The sequence below is a fragment of the Triticum dicoccoides genome, chromosome 2A, assembly GCF_002162155.2.
Source record: "Triticum dicoccoides isolate Atlit2015 ecotype Zavitan chromosome 2A, WEW_v2.0, whole genome shotgun sequence".
Lineage (NCBI taxonomy): Eukaryota > Viridiplantae > Streptophyta > Magnoliopsida > Poales > Poaceae > Triticum > Triticum dicoccoides.
The window spans coordinates 753,296,829-753,307,921 of record NC_041382.1 but is presented as its reverse complement, the minus strand read 5'-3'; the positions used below and the strand labels follow the sequence as shown (position 1 = coordinate 753,307,921).

The 11,093-nt window shown below is 42.6% G+C and overlaps 1 pseudogene; it reads right to left on the bottom strand.

Annotated features, from left to right (window-relative positions):
- Positions 1 to 430: 430 nt before the first annotated feature.
- Positions 431 to 11,093, bottom strand: part of LOC119358318 — a 76,884-nt pseudogene continuing 66,221 nt past the window's right edge.

The following is an 11,093-nucleotide window of genomic DNA, read 5'->3' as shown; positions in this document are numbered from 1 at the left end:
AGCATCGGTCATCGTACATCCATTGTCGGCTCATCTTGAATACACAGCACCGAAAATACCAAATTAATACAATACATAAAGTTCATACATAAAGTTCATAGAACACTTAAATGCAACAAAGAAATAACTCTCTAGCTGAATAATTTAAATGCAACAACAAATGCGATCAAGATCGCAACTAAGCTAACAATTGATCCAGCAGCATAATGATACCAAGCCTCACTATGAATGGCGTATTTTCTAATCTTTCTAATCTTCAAGCGCATTTTCTCCATCTTAATCTTGTGATCATCGACGACATCGGCAACATGCAACTCCAATTCCATCTTCTCACCCTCAATTCTTTTCAATTTTTCTTTCAAATCCTTGTTTTCTCTTTCAACTAAATTTAACCTCTCGACAATAGGGTCGGTTGGAATTTCCGGTCCAACTACCTCCTACATATAAATATCTATGTCAGTTTGATGGGCATAATTTGTCATAAACACGAAATGCAACATATAGTTTTAAAAGAGAATATACCACATCCGAATCATAACAAGGGCGAGGGCCGACGAGGACGGATATCAAAACCATGGCACTATGTATAACAAACAACGTACGGGTAAGATAATTATACGAGTAACTATATATCCAAATCATACAAACATCAATTTTTTATATAAAATTTCATGAACAAGAGGCTCACCACAAGGTGGTGCCGGTGAGGGGACGGTGCGGGCAATCGACGATGGTTACGACGGAGATTTAGAAGGCACTAAGTAAACCACACCTACATATGCAAACTAAGTGTTATTTTGACCTCAGTTTGCATATAAATAAAATACTACCACATATAATTCCTCCCAAATTACTAAAACCCACAATTAATCACTATATAAACCAATGCAAGAGCTAATCTAGCAATGAGAGATGAAAGGACAAAGTTGCTAGCCTTTGTGATCATTTGAATGGATGGGGGCCTGCAAATCTTGACAAATTTGGGGCAAATTTTGTGATGAACTCGAGAGAAAGAAGGGAAGAACAGAGGAGAGGAGGAGGGGAAAGGGGGAAGAATAGAGTTCTGGTGGACGAAGGGTTTATATAGGACGACCTTTAGTACCGGTTCGTGGCACGAACCGGTAGTAAAGGTGCTGGAGGGGCCCCACTCTGACAACATCCTGCCACCATTCTCATTAGTACTGGTCTGTGGCACGAACCGGTGCTAAAGGTTCGCCACGAACGGGTACTAAAGAGCTCCTCCCGCCTAGCCGTTGGAACCGGCACTAATGCGGTTCTGTTACAAACCGGGACTAATGTGTCGCACATTTGACCCTTTTTCTACTAGTGTTTGGAGGTGGAAGCATTGCGCTTTCATTCTCTAACATAAACATAACCGAGGACATTAGTGGCCTATCATTTGGATGATCTTGGACACACAAGAGTCCCACATGAATGCATCATACAGCTTCATGAAGTGGGCAGCTCGCAGCAATGAAGGAGCCCACCAATTCAGTTGCTTTTCCATCTTCCCATAATCTCCAGGCCTGACCAATAGCATGAAGTTGCAATCAGGTTACTAAATATATTGTTTGGGTGGAGAGATTAATTAGAAATTCCCCATATTCACTACTGGAATCAAGGTGATTGCTGAGTGATTTCTGTCGGGCACTAGGCAAAGGCCCTCCTAAACCGAGTGCTGCAGAAAATGGACACTTGGCAAAGCCTTGCCTTTGCCGAGTGCCGGCTAGAAAACACGCAACAAAGAACCCAGTAGTGAGTACATAGCACTTACATAAGATATAAGGCTACAAAATTCCATTTTGAGCTGAGCTGAGATGATCTTCAAACCACTAACACTAGTAGAAAAAGGGTCATTTGTCCTGGTTCATAAGGCCCATCTGTCCCAGTTGCGGAACCGGGACTAAAGCGTCGTTGCTAATGCCCTTGGCCTTTAGTCCCGGTTCTTATACGAACCGGTACAGATGGGCCTCCATGTGGCCGTTGTGGCGAGCCCAGGCAGGAGGGCCTTTAGTCCCGGTTGGTGGCACCAACCGGGACCAATCGGCATCCACGCATCAGCTGTTCAGGGGCTAGGGTTTTTGTTTTTTTCTGAAAAGGGGGGTGGATTTGGGGGTTTCGTATGGTTAATTAAGGTGTTTCATATATTGTGTTAGGTAGCTAATTAATTAATAGAGAGAAGTGTCCTCTCTTATCTCCGTGATTGGTCGATGCTACGTACTATACGTATAGAGAGGCCCTCGACATGCTAGCTAGTAAGAAAATGAAGGAAACCATTAAGTACAGAAGTTTGTCATGCATACCGAGAGAAGTGATCGACCTCTCCTTCTCCGAGAGATTGGTCGAACAACCAGTTTTCGTATTATCTATCCGACGCTACTGGCTACATACATATACAATATGTAAGATCTGTTACAATCCCCTAGCATCTGAAACCAAGTTCCACATGGTATTCTCTGGCTTTATTGATGACGTGGTCAAGACAGAATCCCGCTAATTCCTCTTGAATTGCTTTCATGCGATCTTCTGGTAGGAGTTCATTCCGCATCTCCCACGTCTAATTTGAAGAAGGGGGTTAATACATACATACATATATATATATATATGAATGAAACTCAATAGAAATGATGGTGTAATAAAATGAAATTGTGAATATTATTGCTTACGTACATCAATTTGTCTTTTAGAGTAGCCCCGATTATCTTTGCAAGTCGCGTTGTAGATGAACTCGCAGATGTAGTATCCAAAGAAATCATTCCCTTGTTCCTGCCACAAGCACTTTACGAGAAATAGAGGTCAATCAAACTGATAATGAAGCATTATAAATGGCATTGATGAAAGTATCTAGAATCAACGAGATCGAGATGCGCGGAACTAGCTGAAGGAAATATGCCGTAGAGGCAATAATAAAGTTATTATTTATTTCCTTATCTCATGATAAATGTTTATTATTCATGCTAGAATTGTATTAACCGGAAGCATAATACATGTGTGAATACATAGACAAACAGAGTGTCACTAGTATACCTCTACTTGACTAGCTCGTTGATCAAAGATGGTTAAGTTTCCTAAACCATAGACATGAGTTGTCATTTGATTAATGGGATCACATCATTAGGAGAATGATGTGATTGACTTGGCCCATTCCATTAGCATAGCACTTGATCGTTTAGTATGTTGCTATTGCTTTCTTCATGACTTATACATGTTCCTACGACTATGAGATTATGCAACTCCCGTTTGCCGGAGGAACACTTTGTGTTCTACCAAACGTCACAACGTAACTGGGTAATTATAAAGGTGCTCTACAGGTTTCTCCAAAGGTACTGTTGGGTTGGCGTATTTCGAGATTAGCATTTGTCACTCCGATTGTCGGAGAGGTATCTCTGGGCCCTCTCGGTAATGCACATCACATAAGCCTTGCAAGCATTGCAACAGATGAGTTAGTTGCGAGATGATGTATTACGAAACGAGTAAAGAGACTTGCCGGTAACGAGATTGAACTAGGTATTGAGATGCCGACGATCGAATCTCGGGCAATTAACATACCGATGACAAAGGGAACAACGTATGTTGTTATGCGGTCTGACCGATAAAGATCTTCGTAGAATATGTAGGAGCCAATATGAGCATCCAGGTTCCGCTATTGGTTATTGACTGGAGATGTGTCTCGGTCATGTCTACATTGTTCTCGAACCCGTAGGGTCCGCACGCTTAACATTACGATGACAGTTTCATTATGACATTATATATTTTGTTATACCGAAGATTCTTCGGAGTCCCGGATGTGATCACGGACATGACGAGGAGTCTCGAAATGGTCGAGACATAAAGATTGATATATTGGACGGCTATATTCGGACACCGGAAGTGTTTCGGAGAAGTTTCGGATAAAACCGGAGTACCGGGGGGTTACCGTAACCCTCTCGGGGGTTAATGGGCCTCATGGGCCCAAAGTGGAGAATAGGATGGGCGGCCAGGGCCGGCCGCGCGCCCCCTCCCCCTCTAGTCCGAATTGGACAAGGAGGGGGGGGCGGCGCCCCCCCTTTCCTTCCTCTCCTCTCTCCCTTCCTTCCCCCTATCCTAGTTGGACAAGGAAAAGGAGGGAGTCCTACTCCTGGTAGGAGTAGGACTCCTCCCTGGCGCGCCTCCTCCTGGCCGGCTGCCCCTCCCCCTTTCTCCTTTATATACGGGGGCAGGGGGCACTTCTAGACACACAAGTTGATGTTGGAGATCATTCTCTTAGCCATGTGCGGTGTCCCCCTCCACCATAATCCTCAATAATATTGTAGTGGTGCTTAGGCGAAGCCCTGCGACGGTAAAACATCAAGATCGTCACCATGCCGTCGTCCTGACGGAACTCTTCCCCAACACTTTGCTGGATCGGAGTCCGGGGATCGTCATTGAGCTGAACGTGTGCTAGAACTCGGAGGTGCCGTAGTTTCGGTGCTTGAACGGTCGGGCCGTGAAGACGTACGACTACATCAACCGCGTTGTCATAACGCTTCCGCTGTCGGTCTACGAGGGTACGTAGACAACACTCTCCCCTCAAGTTGCTATGCATCACCATGATCTTGCATGTGCGTAGGAAAATTTTGAAATTACTACGTTCCCCAACAGTGGCATCCGAGCCTTGGTTTTATGTGTTGATGTTGTGCACGAGTAGAACACAAGTGAGTTGTGGGCGATATAAGTCATACTGCTTACCAGCATGTCATACTTTGGTTCGGCGGTATTGTTGGATGAAGCGGCCCGGACCGACATTAAGCGTACACTTATGCGAGACTGGTTCTACCGACGTGCTTTGCACACAGGTGGCTGGCGGATGTCAGTTTCTCCAACTTTAGTTGAACCGAGTGTGGCTACGCCCGGTCCTTGCGAAGGTTAAAACAGCACCAACTTGACAAACTATCCTTGTGGTTTTTGATGCGTAGGTAAGATCGGTTCTTGCTAAGCCCAGTAGCAGCCACGTAAAACTTGCAACAACAAAGTAGAGGACGTCTAACTTGTTTTTGCAGGGCATGTTGTGATGTGATATGGTCAAGACATGATGAGATATAAGTTGTTGTATGAGATGATCATGTTTTGTTGAAGTTATCGGCAACTGGCAAAATCCTTATGGTTGTCTCTCTATTGTATAAGATGCAAGTGCCCAATAATTGCTTTACTTTATCGCTATGCGATAGCAATAGTTGCAAGAGCAATTGTTGGCGAGACGACCATCTGACCACATTGATATAGATCAAGATGATGGAGATCATGGTGTCATGTCGGTGACGATATAGATCATGACAGTACTTTGGAGATGGAGGTCAAAGGCGCAAGATGATGATGGCCATATCATGTCACATATTTTGATTGCATATGATGTTTATCTTTTATACATCTTATTTTGCTTAGTTTGACGGTAGCATTTTAAGATGATCTCTCACTAATTATCAAGACGTGTTCTCCCTGAGTATGCACCGTTGTGAAAGTTCTTCGTGCTGAGACACCACGTGATGATCGGGTGTGATAGGCTCTACGTTCAAATACAACGGGTGCAAAATAGTTGCACACGCGGAATACTCAGGTTAAACTTGACGAGCCTAGCATATACAGATATGGCCTCGGAACACGGAGACCGAAAGGTCGAACGTGAATCATATAGTAGATATGATCAACATAGTGATGTTCACCATTGAAAACTACTCCATCTCACGTGATGATCAGACATGGTTTAGTTGATTTGGATCACGTGATCACTTAGATGACTAGAGAGATGTCTGTCTAAGTGTGAGTTCTTAAGTAATATGATTAATTGAACTTAAATTTATCATGAACTTAGTCCTGGTAGTATTTTGTAAATTATGTTGTAGATCAATAGCTCGCATTGTTGCTTCCCTGTGTTTATTTTGATATGTTCCTAGAGAAAATTGTGTTGAAAGATGTTAGTAGCAATGATGCGGATTGGATCCGTAATCTGAGGTTTATCCTCATTGCTGCACAGAAGAATTATGTCCTTGATGCACCGCTAGGTGACAGACCTATTGCAGGAGCAGATGCAGACATTATGAACGTTTGGCTAGCTCTATATGATGACTACTTGATAGTTTAGTGCACATTGCTTAACGTCTTAGAATCGGGACTTCAAAGATGTTTTGAACGTCATGGACCATATGAGATGTTCCAGGAGTTGAAGTTAATATTTCAAGCAAATACCCGAGTTGAGAGATATGAAGTCTCCAACAAGTTCTATAGCTAAAAGATGGAGGAGAATAGCTCAAGCAGTGAGCATGTGCTCAGATTGTCTGGGTACTACAATCACTTGAATCAAGTGGGAGTTAATCTTCCAGATAAAATAGTGATTGACAGAATTCTCTAGTCACCATCACCAAGTTAGTAGAACTTCGTGATGAACTATAATATGCAAGGGATGAAAAAAGTAATTCCCAAGCTCTTCGTGATGCGGAAATCGACGAAGGTAGAAATCAAGAAAAACATCAAGTGTTGATGGTTAACAAGACCACTAGTTTCAAGAAAAGGGCAAAGGGAAAGAAAGGGAACTTCAAGAAGAACGGCAAGCAAGTTGCTGCTCAAGTGAAGAAGCCTAAGTCTGGACCTAAGCCTGAGACTAAGTGCTTAACTGCAAAGGGACTGGTCACTAGAAGCGGAACTACCCCAAGTAATTGGCGGATAAGAAGGATGGCAAAGTGAACAAAGGTATATTTGATATACAGATTATTGATGTGTATTTTACTAGTGTTCGTAACAACCCCTCGGTATTTGATAATGGTTTAGTTGCTAAGAGTAGTAACTCGAAACGGAAGTTGCAGAATGAACATAAACTAGTTAAGGGTGAAGTGACGATGTGTGTTGGAAATAGTTCCAAGATTGATATGATCATCATCGCACACTCCCTATACTTTCGGGATTAGTGTTGAACCTAAATAAGTGTTATTTGGTGTTTGCATTGAGCATGAATATGATTTGATCATGTTTATTGCAATACGGTTATTCATTTAAGTAAGAGAATAAATTGTTGTTTTGTTTACATGAATAAAACCTTATATGGTTACACACCCAATGAAAATGGTTCATTGGATCTCGATCATATTGATACACATATTCATAATATTGAAACCAAAATATGCAAAGTTAGTAATGATAGTGCAACTTATTTGTGGCACTGCCGTTTAGGTCATATTGGTGTAAAGCACATGAAGAAACTCCATGCTGATGGACTTTTGGAATCACTTGATTATGAATCACTTGATGTTTGCGAACCATGCCTCATGGGCAAGATGACTAAGACTCTGTTCTCCGGAACAATGGAGCGAGCAAGTGACTTATTGGAAATAATACATACTGATGTATGCAATCCGATGAGTGTTGAAGCTCGTGGCGGGTATCGTTATTTTCTGACCTTCACATATGATTTGAGCAGATATGGGTATATCTACTTGATGAAACACAAGTCTGAGACATTTGAAAAGTTCAAAGAATTTCAGAGTGAAGTGGAGAATCATCGTAACAAAAATAAAAGTTTCTACGATATGATTGCAGAAGTAAAATATTTGATTTATGACTTTGGCCTTCAGTTAAAACAATGTGAAATAGTTTCACTACTCACGCCACCTGGAACACCACAGTGTAATGGTGTGGCCGAACATCGTAACCGTGCTTTATTAGATATGATGCGATCTATGATGTCTCTTGCCGATTACCACTATCATTTTGGGGTTATGCATTAGAGACAACTACATTCACGTTAAATAGGGCACCATCTAAATCCGTTGAGACACCACCGTATGAACTGTGGTTTGGCAAGAAACCTAAGCTGTTGTTTCTTAAAGTTTGGGACTGTGACGCTTATGTGAAAAAGTTTCAACATGATAAGCTCGAACCCAAATCGGAGAAGTAAATCTTCATAGGATACCCAAAAGAAAATATTGGGTACACCTTCTATCACAGATCCGAAGGCAAGATATTCATTGCTGAGAATGGATCCTTTCTAGAGAAGGAGTTTCTCTTGAAAGAAGTGAGTGGGAGGAAAGTAGAAGTTGATGAGGTAATTGTACCTGATCCCTTATTGGAAAGTAGTTCATCACAAAAAGCTGTTCCTGTGACTACTACACCAATTAGTGAGGAAGCTAATGATGATGATCATGTAACTTCAGATCAAGTTGCTACCGAACCTCGTAGGTAAACCAGAGTGAGATCCGCACCAGAGTGGTACGGTAATCCTGTTCTGGAGGTCATGTTACTTGACCATGACGAGCCTACGAACTATGAGGAAGCGATGATGAGCCCAGATTTCGCAAAATGACTTGAGGCCATGAAATCTGAGATGAGATCCATGTATGAGAACAAAGTATGGACTTTGATTGACTTGCCCAATGATCGGTGAGCCATTGAGATTAAATGGATCTTCAAGAGGAAGACGGACGCTGATAGTAGTGTTACTATCTACAAAGCTAGAATTGTCGCAAAAGGTTTTCGACAAGTTCAAGGTATTGACTGCGATGAGAGTTACTCACTCGTATCTATGCTTAATTCTATCCGAATCATGTTAGCAATTGCCGCATTCTATGAAATCTGGAAAATGGATAAACAAAACTGCATTCCTTAATGGATTTATTAAAGAAGAGTTGTATATGATGCAACCAGAAGGTTTTGTCAATCCTAAAGGTGCTAACAAAATATGCAAGCTCCAGTGATCCATCTATGGACTGGTGCAAGCATCTCGGAGTTGGAATATACGCTTTGATAAGTTGATCAAAGCATATAGTTTTATACAGAGTTGCGGTGAAGCCTGTATTTACAAGAAAGTGAGTGGGAGCACTACAACATTTCTGATAAGTATATGTGAATGACATATTGTTGATCGGAGATAATGTAGAATTATTCTGCAAAGCATAAAGAAATGTTTGAAAGGATTTTTTCAAAGAAAGACCTCGGTGAAGCTGCTTACATATTGAGCATCAAGATCTATAGAGATAGATCAAGACGCTTGATAAGTTTTTCAATGAGTACATACCTTGACAAGATTTTGAAGTAGTTCAAAATGGAACAGTCAAAGAAGGAGTTCTTGCCTGTGTTACAAGGTGTGAAGTTGAGTAAGCTCAAAACCTAACCACGGCAGAAGATAGAGAGAGAATGGAAGTCATTCCCTATGCCTCAGCCATAGGTTCTATAAAGTATGTCATGCTGTCGGTGTCAAAACCGGCGAATCTCGGGTAGGGGGTCCCGAACTGTGCGTCTAGGCCGGATGGTAACAGGAGGCAAGGGACATGAAGTTTTACCCAGGTTCAGGCCCTCTTGATGGAGGTAAAACCCTACGTCCTGCTTGATTAATATTGATGATATGGGTAGTACAAGAGTAGATCTACCACAAGATCGGAGAGGCTAAACCCTAGAAGCTAGTCTATGGTATGATTGTTGTTCTGTATGTTGTCCTACGGACTAAAAACCCTCCGGTTTATATAGACACCGGAGAGGGTTAGGGTTACACAAAGTCGGTTACAATGGTAGGAGATCTACATATCCGTATCACCGAGCTTGCCTTCCACGCCAAGGAAAATCCCTTCCGGACACGGGACGAAGTCTTCAATCTTGTATCTTCATAGTCCAGGAGTCCGGCTGAAGGTATAGTCCGGCCATCCAGACACCCCTAATCCAGGACTCCCTCAGTAGCCCCTGAACCAGGTTTCAATGACGACGAGTCCGGCGCATAGTTTGTCTTTGGCATTGCAAGGCGGGTTCCTCCTCCAAGTACTTCATAGAAGATTTTGAACACAAAGATAGTGTCCGGCTCTGCAAAATAAGTTTCCACATACTGCCATAGAGAGAATAATATTTTCACAAATCTAATATGCTGATGTATTCCGTAGTGTGACGCACCACGGCCAAGCCTTTATTCGAATCGTTTTATTATCCCACCTCAGCGCGTCATGCGAGGCGGTTTCCTTGGCACATCTTGTCGAAGTAGAGATCGTGTCCCCTTATTCCAGAATTCTCATCAATACGGGCGTGGGTAACCCAACCGCGCCATTGATTATGACGCTTCGGGATAAGCGAGTTTACCAGGCTGGTGGGGACACATAGTTGCGTCCACCCATATAAGGGAATAAGGATCCACCTTTTCACACTACAAGAAATATGGCCAATTATGACTCCCCATTTTGGTCGTTGATTTGTCATTGCTTTCATTTATTGACCTTTTTTGACCAAATTCGAAAGGTCAACAATTGGCCGTCAAGAGTAAACAAACGTGACCTTTTCTGGAATTTTGGTCAGGACCGCCCTTGACCAAAATTTTGGTCGCTAAACCTTTAACCAAAATTATGGTCATTACTAATGAGCCTAGACCACGTAGGATCTGACGTGGCCGAGCCAACATGGCACATGCGATGACATGGATGCCATGTAGGATCGGTCCAAATCAGCTGTTTTAATGGGCTAAGCCCAATAATTCAGCCCACTTCTAAATTTACTTTTTGGCCACAAGCATGGGCCAAGCCCAACATATCAGTTCTTGGGCTGAGGCGTGCAACCCATTTATTTAATCGATTATTAATTGGGCCGGCCCATTTATCTACCCAACAAAAAAACTTTGTTGGGCCTTGAAATGGTACAACCCACTCACACAATTTATTATTTTCAGTACAACCCTTATTGAAGGGTGACCAACAACAGCCAACAGTATCTCAAAAAGAAAAATACATTGCACAATTTTCCAGTCAACCAACAAATGAGAATATAATGATAATAATAATGTAATTCTCCAAGATTTCATTAAGTTAGGCCCAGTAGTATCATTACACCACATGTTCATAAGATGGCACCAACCAAAACAACACAACCAGTGAGGGAGAAATGTGTTGGAGGGACATTCACAGGTAGAAAAAGAGGCTTCCGTCCAGCCCCATTAGTCGCGAAACTGTAGGAACCGCGACTAATGAAGTCTTTAGTCGCGGTTCGGCAAACGAACTGCGACCAAAGGCCTGGGCCCAGGGCGCTCGGTGGCCAGCTGGTGCACGTGATGGGCTTTAGTCGCGGTTGGCCAGGCCAACCGCGACTAAAGGTGCCCAAAGGCCTTTAGTCGCGGTTGG